Genomic DNA, 25,568 nt, shown 5'->3' with positions numbered 1-25,568 from the left:
CATTCCGATGCACCTCTGCAGGTTTCCTGTATCCCTTGGACCTTCCCATTGACGAAGAAACACAGAAATTGCATCGAAATTAAATATAAGAGACACAATGCCGCCTTAAGTACAGGAAGACTAAGTCTTCCTACAGTCTATGTTTTGAGCGTTTCCTGTGTCATCAGTTTTCCTTTCCGATGCACCTCTGCAGGTTTACTATATCCCTTGGACCTTCCCATTCACGATGAAACACAGAAATTTCATCGGAAATAAATATAAGAGACACAATGCCGACTTAAGTATAGGAAGACTGAGTCTTCCTACTGTCTATGATTTGAGCGTTTCCTGTGTCACCAGATTTACATTCCGATGCACCTCTGCAGGTTTACTGTATCCCGTGGACCTTCCCATTCACGATGAAACACAGAAATTGCATCGGAATTAAATATAAGACACACAATGCCGACTTAAGTACAGGAAGACGGAGTCTTCCTACTGTCTATAATTTGAGCGTTTCCTGTGTCACCAGTTTTACATTCCGATGCACCTGTACAGGTTTACTGTATCCCTTGGACCTTCACAGTGACGATGAAACACAGAAATTGAATCGGAATTAAATATAAGAGACACAATGCCGACTTAAGTGCAGGAAGACTAAGTCTTCATACTGTCTATGTTTTGAGCGTTTCCTGTGTCATCAGTTTTTCTTTCCGATGCACCTCTGCAGGTTTACTATATCCCTTCAACCTTCCCATTCACGATGTAACACAGAAATTTCATCGGAAATAAATATAAGAGACACAATGCCGACTTAAGTATAGGAAGACTGAGTCTTCCTACTGTCTATGATTTGAGCGTTTCCTGTGTCACCAGATTTACATTCCGATGCACCTCTGCAGGTTTACTGTATCCCGTGGAGCTTCCCATTGACAATGAAACACAGAAATTGCATCGGAATTAAATATAAGACACACAATGCCGACTTAAGTACAGGAAGACGGAGTCTTCCTACTGTCTATGATTTGAGCTTTTCCTGTGTCACCAGTTTTACATTCCGATGCACCTCTGCAGGTTTCCTGTATCCCTTGGACCTTCCCATTGACGAAGAAACACAGAAATTGCATCGAAATTAAATATAAGAGACACAATGCCGACTTAAGTACAAGAAAACAGCCTTTGTACGGTCAATGTTTTGAGCGTTTCCTGTGTCACCAGTTTTACATTCCGATGCACCTCTGCCGGTTTATTGTATCCCTTGGACCTTCCCATCGTCGATGAAACACAGAAATCGCATCGGAATTAAATATAAGAGACACAATGCCGACTTAAGTACAGCAAGACTGGGTCTTCCTACTGTCAATGTTTTGAGCGTTTCCTGTGTCACCAGTTTTACATTCCGATTCGCCTCTGCAGGTTTACTGTATCCATTGGACCTTCCCATTGACGATGAAAAACAGAAATTGCATCGGAATTAAATATAAGAGACACAATGCCGACTTAAGTACAGGAAGACTAAGTCTTCCTACTGTCTATGTTTTGAGCGTTTCCTGTGTCATCAGTTTTACTTTCCGATGCACCTCTGCAGGTTTACTATATCCCTTGGACCTTCCCATCCACGATGAAACACAGAAATTTCATCGGAAATAAATATAAGAGACACAATGCCGACTTAAGTACAGGAAGACTGGGTCTTCCTACTGTCTATGTTTTGAGCGTTTCCTGTGTCACCAGTTATACATTCCGATGCACCTCTGCAGGTTTACTGTATCCCATGGACCTTCCCATTGATGATGAAACACAGAAATTGCATCGGAATTAAATATAAGAGACACAACGCCGACTTAAGTACAGGAAGACTTAGTCTTCCTACTGTCTATGTTTTGAGCGTTTCCTGTGTCACCAGTTTTACAATCTGATGCACCTCTGCAGGTTTTATGTATCCATTGGACCTTCCCATTGACGAAGAAACACAGAAATTGCATCGGAATTAAATATAAGAGACACATTGCCGACTTAAGTACAGGAAGACTGAGTCTTCCTACTGTCTATGTGTTGAGCGTTTCCTGTGCAGCAGTTTTACAATCTGATGCACCTCTGCAGGTTTTCTGTATCCATTGGACCTTCCCATTGACAATGAAACACAGAAATTGCATCGGAATTAAATATAAGAGACACAATGCCGACTTTAGTACAGGAAGACTGAGTCTTCCTACTGTCTATGTTTTGAGCGTTTCCTGTGTCACCAGTTTTACATTCCGATGCACCTCTGCAGGTTTACTGTATCCCTAGGACCTTCCCATAGATGATGAAACACAGAAATTGCATCGGAATTAAATATAAGAAACACAATGCCGACATAAGTACAGGAAGACTGAGTCTTCCTACTGTGTATGTTTTGAGCGTTTCCTGTGTCACTAGTTTTACATTCCGATGCACCTCTGCAGGTTTACTGTATCCCTTGGACCTTCCCATTGACGATGAAACACAGAAATTGCATCGGAATTAAATATAAGAGACACAATGCCGACTTAAAAACAGGAAGACTGAGTCTTCCTACTCTCTATGTTTTGAGCGTTTCCTGTGTCACCAGTTTTACATTCTGATGCACCTCTGCAGTTTTACTGTATCCCTTGGACGTTCCCATTGACGATGATAAACAGAAATTGCATCGGAATTAAATTTAAGAGACCCAATGCCGACAGGAAGACTAAGTCTTCCTACTGTCTATGTTTTGAGCGTTTCCTGTGTCATCAGTTTTCCTTTCCGATGCATCTCTGCAGGTTTACTATATCCCTTGGACCTTCCCATTCACGAAGAAACACAGAAATTTCATCGGAAATAAATATAAGAGACACAATGCCGACTTAAGTATAGGAAGACTGAGTCTTCCTACTGTCTATGATTTGAGCGTTTCCTGTGTCACCAGATTTACATTCCGATGCACCTCTGCAGGTTTACTGTATCCCGTGGACCTTCCCATTGATGATGAAACACAGAAATTGCATCGGAATTAAATATAAGACACACAATGCCGACTTAAGTACAGGAAGACGGAGTCTTCCTACTGTCAATGTTTTGAGCGTTTCCTGTGTCACCAGTTTTACATTCCGATTCGCCTCTGCAGGTTTACTGTATCCAATTGGACCTTCCCATTGACGATGAAAAACAGAAATTGCATCGGAATTAAATATAAGAGACACAATGCCGACTTAAGTACAGGAAGACTAAGTCTTCCTACTGTCTATGTTTTGAGCGTTTCCTGTGTCATCAGTTTTACTTTCCGATGCACCTCTGCAGGTTTACTATATCCCTTGGACCTTCCCATTCACGATGAAACACAGAAATTTCATCGGAAATAAATATAAGAGACACAATGCCGACTTAAGTACAGGAAGACTGGGTCTTCCTACTGTCTATGTTTTGAGCGTTTCCTGTGTCACCAGTTATACATTCCGATGCACCTCTGCAGGTTTACTGTATCCCTTGGACCTTCCCATTGACGATGAAACACAGAAATTGCATCGGAATTAAATATAAGAGACACAATTCCGACTTAAGTACAGGAAGACCGAGTCTTCCTACTATCAATGTTCTGAGCGTTTCCTGTGTCACTAGTTTTACATTCTGATGCACCTCTGCAGGTTTACAGTATCCAATGGACCTTCCCATTGATGATGAAACACAGAAATTGCATCGGAATTAAATATAAGAGACACAACGCCGACTTAAGTACAGGAAGACTGAGTCTTCCTACTGTCTATGTTTTGAGCGTTTCCTGTGTCACCAGTTTTACAATCTGATGCTTCTCTGCAGGTTTTCTGTATCCATTGGACCTTCCCATTGACGAAGAAACACAGAAATTGCATCGGAATTAAATATAAGAGACCCATTGCCGACGTAAGTACAGGAAGACTGAGTCTTCCTACTGTCTATGTGTTGAGCGTTTCCTGTGCAGCAGTTTTACAATCTGATGCACCTCTGCAGGTTTTCTGTATCCATTGGACCTTCCCATTGACAATGAAACACAGAAATTGCATCGGAATTAAATATAAGAGACACAATGCCGACTTTAGTACAGGAAGACTGAGTCTTCCTACTGTCTATGTTTTGAGCGTTTCCTGTGTCACCAGTTTTACATTCCGATGCACCTCTGCAGGTTTACTGTATCCCTAGGACCTTCCCATAGATGATGAAACACAGAAATTGCATCGGAATTAAATATAAGAGACACAATGCCGACATAAGTACAGGAAGACTGAGTCTTCGTACTGTGTATGTTTTGAGCGTTTCCTGTGTCACTAGTTTTACATTCCGATGCACCTCTGCAGGTTTACTGTATCCCTTGGACCTTCCCGTTGACGATGAAACACAGAAATTGCATCGGAATTAAATATAAGAGACACAATGCCGACTTAAAAACAGGAAGACTGAGTCTTCCTACTCTCTATGTTTTGAGCGTTTCCTGTGTCACCAGTTTTACATTCTGATGCACCTCTGCAGTTTTACTGTATCCCTTGGACGTTCCCATTGACGATGAAAAACAGAAATTGCATCGGAATTAAATTTAAGAGACACAATGCCGACAGGAAGACTAAGTCTTCCTACTGTCTATGTTTTGAGCGTTTCCTGTGTCATCAGTTTTCCTTTCCGATGCATCTCTGCAGGTTTACTATATCCTTTGGACCTTCCCATTCACGATGAAATACAGAAATTTCATCGGAAATAAATATAAGAGACACAATGCCGACTTAAGTATAGGAAGACTGAGTCTTCCTACTGTCTATGATTTGAGCGTTTCCTGTGTCACCAGATTTACATTCCGATGCACCTCTGCAGGTTTACTGTATCCCGTGGAGCTTCCCATTGACGATGAACCACAGAAATTGCATCGGAATTAAATATAAGAGACACAATGCCGACATAAGTACAGGAAGACCGAGTCTTCCTACTGTCTATAATTTGAGCGTTTCCTGTGTCACCAGTTTGACATTCCGATGCACCTCTACAGGTTTACTGTATCCGTTGGACCTTCACAGTGACGATGAAACACAGAAATTGCATCGGAATTAAATATAAGAGACACAATGCCGCCTTAAGTACAGGAAGACTAAGTCTTCCTACAGTCTATGTTTTGAGCGTTTCCTGTGTCATCAGTTTTCCTTTCCGATGCACCTCTGCAGGTTTACTATATCCCTTGGACCTTCCCATTCACGATGAAACACAGAAATTTCATCGGAAATAAATATAAGAGACACAATGCCGACTTAAGTATAGGAAGACTGAGTCTTCCTACTGTCTATGATTTGAGCGTTTCCTGTGTCACCAGATTTACATTCCGATGCAACTCTGCAGGTTTACTGTATCCCGTGGACCTTCCCATTCACGATGAAACACAGAAATTGCATCGGAATTAAATATAAGACACACAATGCCGACTTAAGTACAGGAAGACGGAGTCTTCCTACTGTCTATAATTTGAGCGTTTCCTGTGTCACCAGTTTTACATTCCGATGCACCTGTACAGGTTTACTGTATCCCTTGGACCTTCACAGTGACGATGAAACACAGAAATTGAATCGGAATTAAATATAAGAGACACAATGCCGACTTAAGTGCAGGAAGACTAAGTCTTCATACTGTCTATGTTTTGAGCGTTTCCTGTGTCATCAGTTTTTCTTTCCGATGCACCTCTGCAGGTTTACTATATCCCTTCAACCTTCCCATTCACGATGTAACACAGAAATTTCATCGGAAATAAATATAAGAGACACAATGCCGACTTAAGTATAGGAAGACTGAGTCTTCCTACTGTCTATGATTTGAGCGTTTCCTGTGTCACCAGATTTACATTCCGATGCACCTCTGCAGGTTTACTGTATCCCGTGGAGCTTCCCATTGACAATGAAACACAGAAATTGCATCGGAATTAAATATAAGACACACAATGCCGACTTAAGTACAGGAAGACGGAGTCTTCCTACTGTCTATGATTTGAGCTTTTCCTGTGTCACCAGTTTTACATTCCGATGCACCTCTGCAGGTTTCCTGTATCCCTTGGACCTTCCCATTGACGAAGAAACACAGAAATTGCATCGAAATTAAATATAAGAGACACAATGCCGCCTTAAGTACAGGAAGACTAAGTCTTCCTACAGTCTATGTTTTGAGCGTTTCCTGTGTCATCAGTTTTCCTTTCCGATGCACCTCTGCAGGTTTACTATATCCCTTGGACCTTCCCATTCACGATGAAACACAGAAATTTCATCGGAAATAAATATAAGAGACACAATGCCGACTTAAGTATAGGAAGACTGAGTCTTCCTACTGTCTATGATTTGAGCGTTTCCTGTGTCACCAGATTTACATTCCGATGCACCTCTGCAGGTTTACTGTATCCCGTGGACCTTCCCATTCACGATGAAACACAGAAATTGCATCGGAATTAAATATAAGACACACAATGCCGACTTAAGTATAGGAAGACGGAGTCTTCCTACTGTCTATAATTTGAGCGTTTCCTGTGTCACCAGTTTTACATTCCGATGCACCTGTACAGGTTTACTGTATCCCTTGGACCTTCACAGTGACGATGAAACACAGAAATTGAATCGGAATTAAATATAAGAGACACAATGCCGACTTAAGTGCAGGAAGACTAAGTCTTCATACTGTCTATGTTTTGAGCGTTTCCTGTGTCATCAGTTTTTCTTTCCGATGCACCTCTGCAGGTTTACTATATCCCTTCAACCTTCCCATTCACGATGTAACACAGAAATTTCATCGGAAATAAATATAAGAGACACAATGCCGACTTAAGTATAGGAAGACTGAGTCTTCCTACTGTCTATGATTTGAGCGTTTCCTGTGTCACCAGATTTACATTCCGATGCACCTCTGCAGGTTTACTGTATCCCGTGGAGCTTCCCATTGACAATGAAACACAGAAATTGCATCGGAATTAAATATAAGACACACAATGCCGACTTAAGTACAGGAAGACGGAGTCTTCCTACTGTCTATGATTTGAGCTTTTCCTGTGTCACCAGTTTTACATTCCGATGCACCTCTGCAGGTTTCCTGTATCCCTTGGACCTTCCCATTGACGAAGAAACACAGAAATTGCATCGAAATTAAATATAAGAGACACAATGCCGACTTAAGTACAAGAAAACAGCCTTTGTACGGTCAATGTTTTGAGCGTTTCCTGTGTCACCAGTTTTACATTCCGATGCACCTCTGCCGGTTTATTGTATCCCTTGGACCTTCCCATCGTCGATGAAACACAGAAATCGCATCGGAATTAAATATAAGAGACACAATGCCGACTTAAGTACAGGAAGACTAAGTCTTCCTACTGTCTATGTTTTGAGCGTTTCCTGTGTCATCAGTTTTACTTTCCGATGCACATCTGCAGGTTTACTATATCCCTTGGACCTTCCCATCCACGATGAAACACAGAAATTTCATCGGAAATAAATATAAGAGACACAATGCCGACTTAAGTACAGGAAGACTGGGTCTTCCTACTGTCTATGTTTTGAGCGTTTCCTGTGTCACCAGTTATACATTCCGATGCACCTCTGCAGGTTTACTGTATCCCATGGACCTTCCCATTGATGATGAAACACAGAAATTGCATCGGAATTAAATATAAGAGACACAACGCCGACTTAAGTACAGGAAGACTTAGTCTTCCTACTGTCTATGTTTTGAGCGTTTCCTGTGTCACCAGTTTTACAATCTGATGCACCTCTGCAGGTTTTATGTATCCATTGGACCTTCCCATTGACGAAGAAACACAGAAATTGCATCGGAATTAAATATAAGAGACACATTGCCGACTTAAGTACAGGAAGACTGAGTCTTCCTACTGTCTATGTGTTGAGCGTTTCCTGTGCAGCAGTTTTACAATCTGATGCACCTCTGCAGGTTTTCTGTATCCATTGGACCTTCCCATTGACAATGAAACACAGAAATTGCATCGGAATTAAATATAAGAGACACAATGCCGACTTTAGTACAGGAAGACTGAGTCTTCCTACTGTCTATGTTTTGAGCGTTTCCTGTGTCACCAGTTTTACATTCCGATGCACCTCTGCAGGTTTACTGTATCCCTAGGACCTTCCCATAGATGATGAAACACAGAAATTGCATCGGAATTAAATATAAGAAACACAATGCCGACATAAGTACAGGAAGACTGAGTCTTCCTACTGTGTATGTTTTGAGCGTTTCCTGTGTCACTAGTTTTACATTCCGATGCACCTCTGCAGGTTTACTGTATCCCTTGGACCTTCCCATTGACGATGAAACACAGAAATTGCATCGGAATTAAATATAAGAGACACAATGCCGACTTAAAAACAGGAAGACTGAGTCTTCCTACTCTCTATGTTTTGAGCGTTTCCTGTGTCACCAGTTTTACATTCTGATGCACCTCTGCAGTTTTACTGTATCCCTTGGACGTTCCCATTGACGATGATAAACAGAAATTGCATCGGAATTAAATTTAAGAGACCCAATGCCGACAGGAAGACTAAGTCTTCCTACTGTCTATGTTTTGAGCGTTTCCTGTGTCATCAGTTTTCCTTTCTGATGCATCTCTGCAGGTTTACTATATCCCTTGGACCTTCCCATTCACGATGAAACACAGAAATTTCATCGGAAATAAATATAAGAGACACAATGCCGACTTAAGTATAGGAAGACTGAGTCTTCCTACTGTCTATGATTTGAGCGTTTCCTGTGTCACCAGATTTACATTCCGATGCACCTCTGCAGGTTTACTGTATCCCGTGGACCTTCCCATTGATGATGAAACACAGAAATTGCATCGGAATTAAATATAAGACACACAATGCCGACTTAAGTACAGGAAGACGGAGTCTTCCTACTGTCAATGTTTTGAGCGTTTCCTGTGTCACCAGTTTTACATTCCGATTCGCCTCTGCAGGTTTACTGTATCCAATTGGACCTTCCCATTGACGATGAAAAACAGAAATTGCATCGGAATTAAATATAAGAGACACAATGCCGACTTAAGTACAGGAAGACTAAGTCTTCCTACTGTCTATGTTTTGAGCGTTTCCTGTGTCATCAGTTTTACTTTCCGATGCACCTCTGCAGGTTTACTATATCCCTTGGACCTTCCCATTCACGATGAAACATAGAAATTTCATTGGAAATAAATATAAGAGACACAATGCCGACTTAAGTACAGGAAGACTGGGTCTTCCTACTGTCTATGTTTTGAGCGTTTCCTGTGTCACCAGTTATACATTCCGATGCACCTCTGCAGGTTTACTGTATCCCTTGGACCTTCCCATTGACGATGAAACACAGAAATTGCATCGGAATTAAATATAAGGGACACAATTCCGACTTAAGTACAGGAAGACCGAGTCTTCCTACTGTCAATGTTCTGAGCGTTTCCTGTGTCACTAGTTTTACATTCTGATGCACCTCTGCAGGTTTACAGTATCCAATGGACCTTCCCATTGATGATGAAACACAGAAATTGCATCGGAATTAAATATAAGAGACACAACGCCGACTTAAGTACAGGAAGACTGAGTCTTCCTACTGTCTATGTTTTGAGCGTTTCCTGTGTCACCAGTTTTACAATCTGATGCTTCTCTGCAGGTTTTCTGTATCCATTGGACCTTCCCATTGACGAAGAAACACAGAAATTGCATCGGAATTAAATATAAGAGACCCATTGCCGACGTAAGTACAGGAAGACTGAGTCTTCCTACTGTCTATGTGTTGAGCGTTTCCTGTGCAGCAGTTTTACAATCTGATGCACCTCTGCAGGTTTTCTGTATCCATTGGACCTTCCCATTGACAATGAAACACAGAAATTGCATCGGAATTAAATATAAGAGACACAATGCCGACTTTAGTACAGGAAGACTGAGTCTTCCTACTGTCTATGTTTTGAGCGTTTCCTGTGTCACCAGTTTTACATTCCGATGCACCTCTGCAGGTTTACTGTATCCCTAGGACCTTCCCATAGATGATGAAACACAGAAATTGCATCGGAATTAAATATAAGAGACACAATGCCGACATAAGTACAGGAAGACTGAGTCTTCCTACTGTGTATGTTTTGAGCGTTTCCTGTGTCACTAGTTTTACATTCCGATGCACCTCTGCAGGTTTACTGTATCCCTTGGACCTTCCCGTTGACGATGAAACACAGAAATTGCATCGGAATTAAATATAAGAGACACAATGCCGACTTAAAAACAGGAAGACTGAGTCTTCCTACTCTCTATGTTTTGAGCGTTTCCTGTGTCACCAGTTTTACATTCTGATGCACCTCTGCAGTTTTACTGTATCCCTTGGACGTTCCCATTGACGATGAAAAACAGAAATTGCATCGGAATTAAATTTAAGAGACACAATGCCGACAGGAAGACTAAGTCTTCCTACTGTCTATGTTTTGAGCGTTTCCTGTGTCATCAGTTTTCCTTTCCGATGCATCTCTGCAGGTTTACTATATCCTTTGGACCTTCCCATTCACGATGAAATACAGAAATTTCATCGGAAATAAATATAAGAGACACAATGCCGACTTAAGTATAGGAAGACTGAGTCTTCCTACTGTCTATGATTTGAGCGTTTCCTGTGTCACCAGATTTACATTCCGATGCACCTCTGCAGGTTTACTGTATCCCGTGGAGCTTCCCATTGACGATGAACCACAGAAATTGCATCGGAATTTAATATAAGAGACACAATGCCGACATAAGTACAGGAAGACCGAGTCTTCCTACTGTCTATAATTTGAGCGTTTCCTGTGTCACCAGTTTGACATTCCGATGCACCTCTACAGGTTTACTGTATCCGTTGGACCTTCACAGTGACGATGAAACACAGAAATTGCATCGGAATTAAATATAAGAGACACAATGCCGCCTTAAGTACAGGAAGACTAAGTCTTCCTACAGTCTATGTTTTGAGCGTTTCCTGTGTCATCAGTTTTCCTTTCCGATGCACCTCTGCAGGTTTACTATATCCCTTGGACCTTCCCATTCACGATGAAACACAGAAATTTCATCGGAAATAATTATAAGAGACACAATGCCGACTTAAGTATAGGAAGACTGAGTCTTCCTACTGTCTATGATTTGAGCGTTTCCTGTGTCACCAGATTTACATTCCGATGCACCTCTGCAGGTTTACTGTATCCCGTGGACCTTCCCATTCACGATGAAACACAGAAATTGCATCGGAATTAAATATAAGACACACAATGCCGACTTAAGTACAGGAAGACGGAGTCTTCCTACTGTCTATAATTTGAGCGTTTCCTGTGTCACCAGTTTTACATTCCGATGCACCTGTACAGGTTTACTGTATCCCTTGGACCTTCACAGTGACGATGAAATACAGAAATTGAATCGGAATTAAATATAAGAGACACAATGCCGACTTAAGTGCAGGAAGACTAAGTCTTCATACTGTCTATGTTTTGAGCGTTTCCTGTGTCATCAGTTTTTCTTTCCGATGCACCTCTGCAGGTTTACTATATCCCTTCAACCTTCCCATTCACGATGTAACACAGAAATTTCATCGGAAATAAATATAAGAGACACAATGCCGACTTAAGTATAGGAAGACTGAGTCTTCCTACTGTCTATGATTTGAGCGTTTCCTGTGTCACCAGATTTACATTCCGATGCACCTCTGCAGGGTTACTGTATCCCGTGGAGCTTCCCATTGACAATGAAACACAGAAATTGCATCGGAATTAAATATAAGACACACAATGCCGACTTAAGTACAGGAAGACGGAGTCTTCCTACTGTCTATGATTTGAGCTTTTCCTGTGTCACCAGTTTTACATTCCGATGCACCTCTGCAGGTTTCCTGTATCCCTTGGACCTTCCCATTGACGAAGAAACACAGAAATTGCATCGAAATTAAATATAAGAGACACAATGCCGCCTTAAGTACAGGAAGACTAAGTCTTCCTACAGTCTATGTTTTGAGCGTTTCCTGTGTCATCAGTTTTCCTTTCCGATGCACCTCTGCAGGTTTACTATATCCCTTGGACCTTCCCATTCACGATGAAACACAGAAATTTCATCGGAAATAAATATAAGAGACACAATGCCGACTTAAGTATAGGAAGACTGAGTCTTCCTACTGTCTATGATTTGAGCGTTTCCTGTGTCACCAGATTTACATTCCGATGCACCTCTGCAGGTTTACTGTATCCCGTGGACCTTCCCATTCACGATGAAACACAGAAATTGCATCGGAATTAAATATAAGACACACAATGCCGACTTAAGTATAGGAAGACGGAGTCTTCCTACTGTCTATAATTTGAGCGTTTCCTGTGTCACCAGTTTTACATTCCGATGCACCTGTACAGGTTTACTGTATCCCTTGGACCTTCACAGTGACGATGAAACACAGAAATTGAATCGGAATTAAATATAAGAGACACAATGCCGACTTAAGTGCAGGAAGACTAAGTCTTCATACTGTCTATGTTTTGAGCGTTTCCTGTGTCATCAGTTTTTCTTTCCGATGCACCTCTGCAGGTTTACTATATCCCTTCAACCTTCCCATTCACGATGTAACACAGAAATTTCATCGGAAATAAATATAAGAGACACAATGCCGACTTAAGTATAGGAAGACTGAGTCTTCCTACTGTCTATGATTTGAGCGTTTCCTGTGTCACCAGATTTACATTCCGATGCACCTCTGCAGGTTTACTGTATCCCGTGGAGCTTCCCATTGACAATGAAACACAGAAATTGCATCGGAATTAAATATAAGACACACAATGCCGACTTAAGTACAGGAAGACGGAGTCTTCCTACTGTCTATGATTTGAGCTTTTCCTGTGTCACCAGTTTTACATTCCGATGCACCTCTGCAGGTTTCCTGTATCCCTTGGACCTTCCCATTGACGAAGAAACACAGAAATTGCATCGAAATTAAATATAAGAGACACAATGCCGACTTAAGTACAAGAAAACAGCCTTTGTACGGTCAATGTTTTGAGCGTTTCCTGTGTCACCAGTTTTACATTCCGATGCACCTCTGCCGGTTTATTGTATCCCTTGGACCTTCCCATCGTCGATGAAACACAGAAATCGCATCGGAATTAAATATAAGAGACACAATGCCGACTTAAGTACAGGAAGACTGGGTCTTCCTACTGTCAATGTTTTGAGCGTTTCCTGTGTCACCAGTTTTACATTCCGATTCGCCTCTGCAGGTTTACTGTATCCATTGGACCTTCCCATTGACGATGAAAAACAGAAATTGCATCGGAATTAAATATAAGAGACACAATGCCGACTTAAGTACAGGAAGACTAAGTCTTCCTACTGTCTATGTTTTGAGCGTTTCCTGTGTCATCAGTTTTACTTTCCGATGCACCTCTGCAGGTTTACTATATCCCTTGGACCTTCCCATCCACGATGAAACACAGAAATTTCATCGGAAATAAATATAAGAGACACAATGCCGACTTAAGTACAGGAAGACTGGGTCTTCCTACTGTCTATGTTTTGAGCGTTTCCTGTGTCACCAGTTATACATTCCGATGCACCTCTGCAGGTTTACTGTATCCCATGGACCTTCCCATTGATGATGAAACACAGAAATTGCATCGGAATTAAATATAAGAGACACAACGCCGACTTAAGTACAGGAAGACTTAGTCTTCCTACTGTCTATGTTTTGAGCGTTTCCTGTGTCACCAGTTTTACAATCTGATGCACCTCTGCAGGTTTTATGTATCCATTGGACCTTCCCATTGACGAAGAAACACAGAAATTGCATCGGAATTAAATATAAGAGACACATTGCCGACTTAAGTACAGGAAGACTGAGTCTTCCTACTGTCTATGTGTTGAGCGTTTCCTGTGCAGCAGTTTTACAATCTGATGCACCTCTGCAGGTTTTCTGTATCCATTGGACCTTCCCATTGACAATGAAACACAGAAATTGCATCGGAATTAAATATAAGAGACACAATGCCGACTTTAGTACAGGAAGACTGAGTCTTCCTACTGTCTATGTTTTGAGCGTTTCCTGTGTCACCAGTTTTACATTCCGATGCACCTCTGCAGGTTTACTGTATCCCTAGGACCTTCCCATAGATGATGAAACACAGAAATTGCATCGGAATTAAATATAAGAAACACAATGCCGACATAAGTACAGGAAGACTGAGTCTTCCTACTGTGTATGTTTTGAGCGTTTCCTGTGTCACTAGTTTTACATTCCGATGCACCTCTGCAGGTTTACTGTATCCCTTGGACCTTCCCATTGACGATGAAACACAGAAATTGCATCGGAATTAAATATAAGAGACACAATGCCGACTTAAAAACAGGAAGACTGAGTCTTCCTACTCTCTATGTTTAGAGCGTTTCCTGTGTCACCAGTTTTACATTCTGATGCACCTCTGCAGTTTTACTGTATCCCTTGGACGTTCACATTGACGATGATAAACAGAAATTGCATCGGAATTAAATTTAAGAGACCCAATGCCGACAGGAAGACTAAGTCTTCCTACTGTCTATGTTTTGAGCGTTTCCTGTGTCATCAGTTTTCCTTTCCGATGCATCTCTGCAGGTTTACTATATCCCTTGGACCTTCCCATTCACGATGAAACACAGAAATTTCATCGGAAATAAATATAAGAGACACAATGCCGACTTAAGTATAGGAAGACTGAGTCTTCCTACTGTCTATGATTTGAGCGTTTCCTGTGTCACCAGATTTACATTCCGATGCACCTCTGCAGGTTTACTGTATCCCGTGGACCTTCCCATTGATGATGAAACACAGAAATTGCATCGGAATTAAATATAAGACACACAATGCCGACTTAAGTACAGGAAGACGGAGTCTTCCTACTGTCAATGTTTTGAGCGTTTCCTGTGTCACCAGTTTTACATTCCGATTCGCCTCTGCAGGTTTACTGTATCCAATTGGACCTTCCCATTGACGATGAAAAACAGAAATTGCATCGGAATTAAATATAAGAGACACAATGCCGACTTAAGTACAGGAAGACTAAGTCTTCCTACTGTCTATGTTTTGAGCGTTTCCTGTGTCATCAGTTTTACTTTCCGATGCACCTCTGCAGGTTTACTATATCCCTTGGACCTTCCCATTCACGATGAAACACAGAAATTTCATCGGAAATAAATATAAGAGACACAATGCCGACTTAAGTACAGGAAGACTGGGTCTTCCTACTGTCTATGTTTTGAGCGTTTCCTGTGTCACCAGTTATACATTCCGATGCACCTCTGCAGGTTTACTGTATCCCTTGGACCTTCCCATTGACGATGAAACACAGAAATTGCATCGGAATTAAATATAAGAGACACAATTCCGACTTAAGTACAGGTAGACCGAGTCTTCCTACTGTCAATGTTCTGAGCGTTTCCTGTGTCACTAGTTTTACATTCTGATGCACCTCTGCAGGTTTACAGTATCCAATGGACCTTCCCATTGATGATGAAACACAGAAATTGCATCGGAATTAAATATAAGAGACACAACGCCGACTTAAGTACAGGAAGACTGAGTCTTCCTACTGTCTATGTTTTGAGCGTTTCCTGTGTCACCAGTTTTACAATCTGATGCACCTCTGCAGGTTTTCTGTATCCATTGGACCTTCCCATTGACGAAGAAACACAGAAATTGCATCGGAATTAAATATAAGAGACCCATTGCCGACTTAAGTACAGGAAGACTGAGTCTTCCTACTGTCTATGTGTTGAGCGTTTCCTGTGCACCAGTTTTACAATCTGATGCACCTCTGCAGGTTTTCTGTATCCATTGGACCTTCCCATTGACAATGAAACACAGAAATTGCATCGGAATTAAATATAAGAGACACAATGCCGACTTTAGTACAGGAAGACTGAGTCTTCCTACTGTCTATGTTTTGAGCGTTTCCTGTGTCACCAGTTTTAAATTCCGATGCACCTCTGCAGGTTTACTGTATCCCTAGGACCTTCCCATAGATGATGAAACACAGAAATTGCATCGGAATTAAATATAAGAGACACAATGCCGACATAAGTACAGGAAGACTGAGTCTTCCTACTGTGTATGTTTTGAGCGTTTCCTGTGTCACTAGTTTTACATTCCGATGCACCTCTGCAGGTTTACTGTATCCCTTGGACCTTCCCGTTGACGATGAAACACAGAAATTGCATCGGAATTAAATATAAGAGACACAATGCCGACTTAAAAACAGGAAGACTGAGTCTTCCTACTCTCTATGTTTTGAGCGTTTCCTGTGTCACCAGTTTTACATTCTGATGCACCTCTGCAGTTTTACTGTATCCCTTGGACGTTCCCATTGACGATGAAAAACAGAAATTGCATCGGAATTAAATATAAGAGACACAATGCCGACTTAAGTACAGGAAGACTAAGTCTTCCTACTGTCTATGTTTTGAGCGTTTCCTGTGTCATCAGTTTTCCTTTCCGATGCATCTCTGCAGGTTTACTATATCCTTTGGACCTTCCCATTCACGATGAAATACAGAAATTTCATCGGAAATAAATATAAGAGACACAATGCCGACTTAAGTATAGGAAGACTGAGTCTTCCTACTGTCTATGATTTGAGCGTTTCCTGTGTCACCAGATTTACATTCCGATGCACCTCTGCAGGTTTACTGTATCCCGTGGAGCTTCCCATTGACGATGAACCACAGTAATTGCATCGGAATTAAATATAAGAGACACAATGCCGACTTAAGTACAGGAAGACTGAGTCTTCCTACTGTCTATGATTTGACCGTTTCCTGTGTCACCAGATTTACATTCCGATGCACCTCTGCAGGTTTACTGTATCCCGTGGAGCTTCCCATTGACGATGAAACACAGAAATTGCATCGGAATTAAATATAGGACACACAATGCCGACTTAAGTACAGGAAGACGGAGTCTTCCTACTGTCTATGATTTGAGCTTTTCCTGTGTCACCAGTTTTACATTCCGATGCACCTCTGAAGGTTTCTTGTATCCCTTGGACCTTCCCATTGACGATGAAACACAGAAATTGTATCGAAATTAAATATAAGAGACACAATGCCGACTTAAGTACAAGAAAACAGTCTTCGTACGGTCAATGTTATGAGCGTTTCCTGTGTCACCAGTTTTACATTCCGATGCACCTCTGCCGGTTTATTGTATCCCTTGGACCTTCCCATTGTCGATGAAACACAGAAATCGCATCGGAATTAAATATAAGAGACACAATGCCGACTTAAGTACAGGAAGACCGAGTCTTCCTACTGTCTATAATTTGAGCGTTTCCTGTGTCACCAGTTTGACATTCCGATGCACCTCTACAGGTTTACTGTATCCGTTGGACCTTCACAGTGACGATGAAACACAGAAATTGCATCGGAATTAAATATAAGAGACACAATGCCGACTTAAGTACAGGAAGACTAAGTCTTCCTACAGTCTATGTTTTGAGCGTTTCCTGTGTCATCAGTTTTCCTTTCCGATGCACCTCTGCAGGTTTACTATATCCCTTGGACCTTCCCATTCACGATGAAACACAGAAATTTCATCGGAAATAAATATAAGAGACACAATGCCGACTTAAGTATAGGAAGACTGAGTCTTCCTACTGTCTATGATTTGAGCGTTTCCTGTGTCACCAGATTTACATTCCGATGCACCTCTGCAGGTTTACTGTATCCCGTGGAGCTTCCCATTGACGATGAAACACAGAAATTGCATCGGAATTAAATATAAGACACACAATGCCGACTTAAGTACAGGAAGACGGAGTCTTCCTACTGTCTATGATTTGAGCTTTTCCTGTGTCACCAGTTTTACATTCCGATGCACCTCTGCAGGTTTCCTGTATCCCTTGGACCTTCCCATTGACGATGAAACACAGAAATTGTATCGAAATTAAATATAAGAGACACAATGCCGACATAAGTACAAGAAAACAGCCTTTGTACGGTCAATGTTTTGAGCGTTTCCTGTGTCACCAGTTTTACATTCCGATGCACCTCTGCCGGTTTATTGTATCCCTTGGACCTTCCCATCGTCGATGAAACACAGAAATCGCATCGGAATTAAATATAAGAGACACAATGCCGACTTAAGTACAGGAAGACTTAGTCTTCCTACTGTCTATGTTTTGAGCGTTTCCTGTGTCACCAGTTTTACAATCTGATGCACCTCTGCAGGTTTTCTGTATCCATTGGACCTTCCCATTGACGATGAAACACAGAAATTGCATCGGAATTAAATATAAGAGACACATTGCCGACTTAAGTACAGGAAGACTGAGTCTTCCTACTGTCTATGTGTTGAGCGTTTCCTGTGCAGCAGTTTTACAATCTGATGCACCTCTGCAGGTTTTCTGTATCCATTGGACCTTCCCATTGACAATGAAACACAGAATTTGCATCGGAATTAAATATAAGAGACACAATGCCGACTTTAGTACAGGAAGACTGAGTCTTCCTACTGTCTATGTTTTGAGCGTTTCCTGTGTCACCAGTTTTACATTCCGATGCACCTCTGCAGGTTTACTGTATCCCTAGGACCTTCCCATAGATGATGAAACACAGAAATTGCATCGGAATTAAATATGAGAAACACAATGCCGACATAAGTACAGGAAGACTGAGTCTTCCTACTGTGTATGTTTTGAGCGTTTCCTGTGTCACTAGTTTTACATTCCGATGCACCTCTGCAGGTTTACTGTATCCCTTGGACCTTCCCATTGACGATGAAACACAGAAATTGCATCGGAATTAAATATAAGAGACACAATGCCGACTTAAAAACAGGAAGACTGAGTCTTCCTACTCTCTATGTTTTGAGCGTTTCCTGTGTCCCCAGTTTTACATTCTGATGCACCTCTGCAGTCTTACTGTATCCCTTGGACGTTCCCATTGACGATGAAAAACAGAAATTGCATCGGAATTAAATTTAAGAGACCCAATGCCGACAGGAAGACTAAGTCTTCCTACTGTCTATGTTTTGAGCGTTTCCTGTGTCATCAGTTTTCCTTTCCGATGCATCTCTGCAGGTTTACTATATCCCTTGGACCTTCCCATTCACGATGAAACACAGAAATTTCAACGGAAATAAATATAAGATACACAATGCCGACTTAAGTATAGGAAGACTGAGTCTTCCTACTGTCTAAGATTTGAGCGTTTCCTGTGTCACCAGATTTACATTCCGATGCACCTCTGCAGGTTTACTGTATCCCGTGGACCTTCCCATTGATGATGAAACACAGAAATTGCATCGGAATTAAATATAAGACACACAATGCCGACTTAAGTACAGGAAGACGGAGTCTTCCTACTGTCTATAATTTGAGCGTTTCCTGTGTCACCAGTTTTACATTCCGATGCACCTGTACAGGTTTACTGTATCCATTGGACCTTCACAGTGACGATGAATCACAGAAATTGAATCGGAATTAAATATAAGAGACACAATGCCGACTTAAGTACAGGAAGACTAAGTCTTCCTACTGTCTATGTTTTGAGCGCATCCTGTGTCATCAGTTTTACTTTCCGATGCACCTCTGCAGGTTTACTATATCCCTTGGACCTTCCCATTCACGATGAAACACAGAAATTTCATCCGAAATAAATATAAGAGACACAATGCCGACTTAAGTACAGGAAGACTGGGTCTTCCTACTGTCTATGTTTTGAGCGTTTCCTGTGTCACCAGTTATACATTCCGATGCACCTCTGCAGGTTTACTGTATCCCTTGGACGTTCCCATTGACGATGAAACACAGAAATTGCATCGGAATTAAATATAAGAGACACAATTCCGACTTAAGTACAGGAAGACTGAGTCTTCCTACTGTCAATGTTCTGAGCGTTTCCTGTGTCACTAGTTTTACATTCTGATGCACCTCTGCAGGTTTACTGTATCCCATGGACCTTCCCATTGATGATGAAACACAGAAATTGCATCGGAATTAAATATAAGAGACACAACGCCGACTTAAGTACAGGAAGACTGAGTCTTCCTACTGTCTATGTTTTGAGCGTTTCCTGTGTCACCAGTTTTACAATCTGATGCACCTCTGCAGGTTTTCTGTATCCATTGGACCTTCCCATTGACGATGAAACACAGAAATTGCATCGGAATTAAATATAAGAGACACAATGCCGACTTAAGTACAGGAAGACTGAGTCTTCCTACTGTCTATGTTTTGAGCGTTTCCTGTGTCATCAGTTTTCCTTTCCGATGCATCTCTGCAGGTTTACTATATCCCTTGGACCTTCCCATTCACGATGAAACACAGAAATTTCATCGGAAATAAATATAAGAGACACAATGCCGACTTAAGTATAGGAAGACTGAGTCTTCCTACTGTCTATGATTTGAGCGTTTCCTGTGTCACCAGATTTACATTCCGATGCACCTCTGCAGGTTTACTGTATCCCGTGGAGCTTCCCATTGACGATGAACCACAGAAATTGCATCGGAATTAAATATAAGAGACACAATGCCGACTTAAGTACAGGAAGACTGAGTCTTCCTACTGTCTACGTTTTGAGCGTTTCCTGTGTCACCAGTTTTACATTCCGATGCACCTCTGCAGGTTTACTGTATCCCTTGGACCTTCCCATTGACGATGAAAAACAGAACTTGCATCGGAATTAAATATAAGAGACACAATGCCGACTTAAGTACAGGAAGACTGAGTCTTCCTACTGTCTATGTTTTGAGCGTTTCCTGTGTCATCAGTTTTACTTTCCGATGCACCTCTGCAGGATTACTATATCCCTTGGACCTTCCCATTCACGATTAAACACAGAAATTTCATCGGAAATAAATATAAGAGACACAATGCCGACTTAAGTACAGGAAGACTGAGTCTTCCTACTGGCTATGTTTTGAGCGTTTCCTGTGTCACCAGTTTTACATTCCGATGCACCTCTCAGGTTTACTGTTTCCCTTGGACCTTCCCATGACAATGAAACACAGAAATTGCATCGGAATTAAATATAGGAGACACAATGCCGACTTAGGTACAGGAAGACAGTGTCTTCCTACTGTCTATGTTTTCAGCGTTTCCTGTGTCACTAGCTTTACATTTTGATGCACCACTGTAGGTTTACTGTATCCCTTGGACCTTCCCATTGACGATGAAACACAGAAATTGCATCGGAATTAAATATAAGAGACACAATGCCGACTTAAATACAGGAAGAATGAGTCTTCCTACTGTCTATGTGTTGAGCGTTTCCTGTGTCACCAGTTTTACATTCTGATGCACCTCTGCAGGTTTACTGTATCCCTTGGACCTTCGCATTGACGATGAAACACAGAAATTGCATCGGAATTAAATATAAGAGACACAATGCCGACTTAAGTACAGGAAGACTGAGTCTTCCTACTGTCTACGTTTTGAGCGTTTCCTGTGTCACCAGTTTTACATTCCGATGCACCTCTGCAGGTTTACTGTATCCCTTGGACCTTCCCATTGACGATGAAACACAGAAATTGCATCGGAATTAAATATAAGAGACGCAATGCCGACTTAAGTACAGGAAGACTGAGTCTTCCTACTGTCTATGTTTTGAGCGTTTCGTGTGGCACTAGTTTTACATTCCGATGCACCTCTGTAGGTTTACTGTATCCCTTGGACCTTCCCATTGACGATGAAACACAGAAATTGCATCGGAATTAAATATAAGAGACACAATGCCGACTTAAGTACAGGAAGACTGAGTCTTCCTACTCTCTATGTTTTGAGCGTATCCTATGTCACCAGTTTTACATTCTGATGCACCTATGCAGACTTACTGTATCCCTTGGACCTTCCCATTCACGATGAAACACAGAAATTGCATCGGAATTAAATATAAGAGACACAATGCCGACTTAAGTACAGGAAGACTGAGTCTTCCTACTCTCTATGTTTTGAGCGTATCCTATGTCACCAGTTTTACATTCTGATGCACCTCTGCAGGCTTACTGTATCCCTTGGACCTTCCCATTCACGATGAAACACAGAAATTGCATCGGAATTAAATATAAGAGACACAATGCCGACTTAAGTACAGGAAGACCGATTCTTCCTACTGTCTATAATTTGAGCGTTTCCTGTGTCACCAGTTTTACATTCCGATGCACCTCTACAGGTTTACTGTATCCCTTGGACCTTCACAGTGACGATGAAACACAGAAATTGAATCGGAATTAAATATAAGAGACACAATGCCGACTTAAGTACAGGAATACTAAGTCTTCATTCTGTCTATGTTTTGAGCGTTTCCTGTGTCATCAGTTTTACTTTCCGATGCACCTCTGCAGGATTACTGTATCCCATGGAGCTTCCCATTGACGATGAAACACAGAAATTGCATCGGAATTAAATATAAGAGACACAATGCCGACTTAAGTACAGGAAGACCGAGTCTTCCTACTGTCTATAATTTGAGCGTTTCCTGTGTCACCAGTTTCACATTCCGATGCACCTCTACAGGTTTACTGTATCCGTTGGACCTTCACAGTGACGATGAAACACAGAAATTGCATCGGAATTAAATATAAGAGACACAATGCCGACTTAAGTACAGGAAGACTAAGTCTTCCTACTGTCTATGTTTTGTGCGTTTCCTGTGTCATCAGTTTTCCTTTCCGATGCACCTCTGCAGGTTTACTATATCCCTTCGACCTTCCCATTCACGATGAAACACAGAAATTTCATCGGAAATACATATAAGAGACACAATGCCGACTCAAGTATAGGAAGACTGAGTCTTCCTACTGTCAATGTTTTGAGCGTTTCCTGTGTCACCAGTTTTACATTCCGATTCGCCTCTGCAGGTTTACTGTATCCCATGGAGCTTCCCATTGACGATGAAACACAGAAATTGCATCGGAATTAAATATAAGACACACAATGCCGACTTAAGTACAGGAAGACTGAGTCTTCCTACTGTCTATGTTTTGAGCGTTTCCTGTGTCACTAGTTTTACATTCCGATGTACCTCTGCAGGTTTACTTTATCCCTTGGACCTTCCCATTGACGATGAAACACAGAAATTGCATCGGAATTAAATATAAGAGACACAATGCCGACTTAAAAACAGGAAGACGGAGTCTTCCTACTGTCTATGATTTGAGCTTTTCCTGTGTCACCAGTTTTACATTCCGATGCTCCTCTGCAGGTTTCCTGTATCCCTTGGACCTCCCCATTGACGATGAAACACAGAAATTGTATCGAAATTAAATATAAGAGACACAATGCCGACTTAAGTACAAGAAAACAGTCTTCGTACGGTCAATGATTTGAGCGTTTCCTGTGTCACCAGTTTTACACTCCGATGCACCTCTGCAGGTTTACTATATCCCTTCGACCTTCCCATTCACGATGAAACACAGAAATTTCATCGGAAATAAATATAAGAGACACAATGCCGACTTCAGTATAGGAAGACTGAGTCTTCCAACTGTCAATGTTTTGAGCGTTTCCTGTGTCACCAGTTTTACATTCCGATTCGCCTCTGCAGGTTTACTGTATCCCATGGAGCTTCCCATTGACGATGAAACACAGAAATTGCATCGGAATTAAATATAAGACACACAATGCCGACTTAAGTACAGGAAGACTGAGTCTTCCTACTGTCTATGTTTTGAGCGTTTCCTGTGTCACTAGTTTTACATTCAGATGTACCTCTGCAGGTTTACTTTATCCCTTGGACCTTCCCATTGACGATGAAACACAGAAATTGCATCGGAATTAAATATAAGAGACACAATGCCGACTTAAAAACAGGAAGACTGAGTCTTCCTACTCTCTATGTTTTGAGCGTTTCCTGTGTCACCAGTTTTACATTCTGATGCACCTCTGCAGTTTTACTGTATCCCTTGGACGTTCCCATTGACGATGAAAAACAGAAATTGCGTCGGAATTAAATTTAAGAGACACAATGCCGACTTAAGTACAGGAAGACTAAGTCTTCCTACTGTCTATGTTTTGAGCGTTTCCTGTGTCATCAGTTTTACTTTCCGATTACCTCTGCAGGTTTACTATATCCCTTGGACCTTCCCATTCACGATGAAACACAGAAATTTCATCGGAAATAAATATAAGAGACACAATGGCGACTTAAGTACAGGAAGACTGAGTCTTCCTACTGGCTATGTTTTGAGCGTTTCCTGTGTCACCAGTTTTACATTCCGATGCACCTCTCAGGTTTACTGTTTCCCTTGGACCTTCCCATTGACAATGAAACACAGAAATTGCATCGGAATTAAATATAGGAGACACAATGCCGACTTAGGTACAGGAAGACAGTGTCTTCCTACTGTCTATGTTTTGAGCGTTTCCTGTGTCACTAGCTTTACATTTCGATGCACCACTGCAGGTTTACTGTATCCCTTGGACCTTCCCATTGACGATGAAACACAGAAATTGCATCGGAATTAAATATAAGAGACACAATGCCGACTTAAATACAGGAAGATTGAGTCTTCCTACTGTCTATGTGTTGAGCGTTTCCTGTGTCACCAGTTTTACATTCTGATGCACCTCTGCAGGTTTACTGTATCCCTTGGACCTTCCCATTGACGATGAAAAACAGAACTTGCATCGGAATTAAATATAAGAGACACAATGCCGACTTATGTACAGGAAGACTGAGTCTTCCTACTGTCTATGTTTTGAGCGTTTCCTGTGTCATCAGTTTTACTTTCCGATGCACCTCTGCAGGATTACAATATCCCTTGGACCTTCCCATTGACGATGAAACACAGAAATTGCATCGGAATTAAATATAAGAGACACAATGCCGACTTAAGTACAGGAAGACTGAGTCTTCCTACTCTCTATGTTTTGAGCGTATCCTATGTCACCAGTTTTACATTCTGATGCACCTCTGCAGGCTTACTGTATCCCTTGGACCTTCCCATTCACGATGAAACACAGAAATTGCATCGGAATTAAATATAAGAGACACAATGCCGACTTAAGTACAGGAAGACCGAGTCTTCCTACTGTCTATAATTTGAGCGTTTCCTGTGTCACCAGTTTTACATTCCGATGCACCTCTACAGGTTTACTGTATCCGTTGGACCTTCACAGTGACGATGAAACACAGAAATTGCATCGGAATTAAATATAAGAGACACAATGCCGACTTAAGTACAGGAAGACTAAGTCTTCCTACTGTCTATGTTTTGTGCGTTTCCTGTGTCATCAGTTTTCCTTTCCGATGCACCTCTGCAGGTTTCCTATATCCCTTGGACCTTCCCATTCACGATGAAACACAGAAATTTCATCGGAAATAAATATAAGAGACACAATGCCGACTTAAGTATACGAAGACTGAGTCTTCCTACTGTCTATGATTTGAGCGTTTCCTGTGTCACCAGATTTACATTCCGATGCACATCTGCAGGTTTACTGTATCCCGTGGTGCTTCCCATTGACGATGAAACACAGAAATTGCATCGGAATTAAATATAAGACACACAATGCCGACTTAAGTACAGGAAGACTGAGTCTTCCTACTGTCTAAAATTTGAGCGTTTCCTGTGTCACCACTTTTATATTCCGA

The sequence above is a fragment of the Schistocerca nitens genome, chromosome 5 (genome assembly GCF_023898315.1).
Source record: "Schistocerca nitens isolate TAMUIC-IGC-003100 chromosome 5, iqSchNite1.1, whole genome shotgun sequence".
NCBI lineage: Eukaryota > Metazoa > Arthropoda > Insecta > Orthoptera > Acrididae > Schistocerca > Schistocerca nitens.
This window is presented reverse-complemented; position numbering follows the sequence as displayed.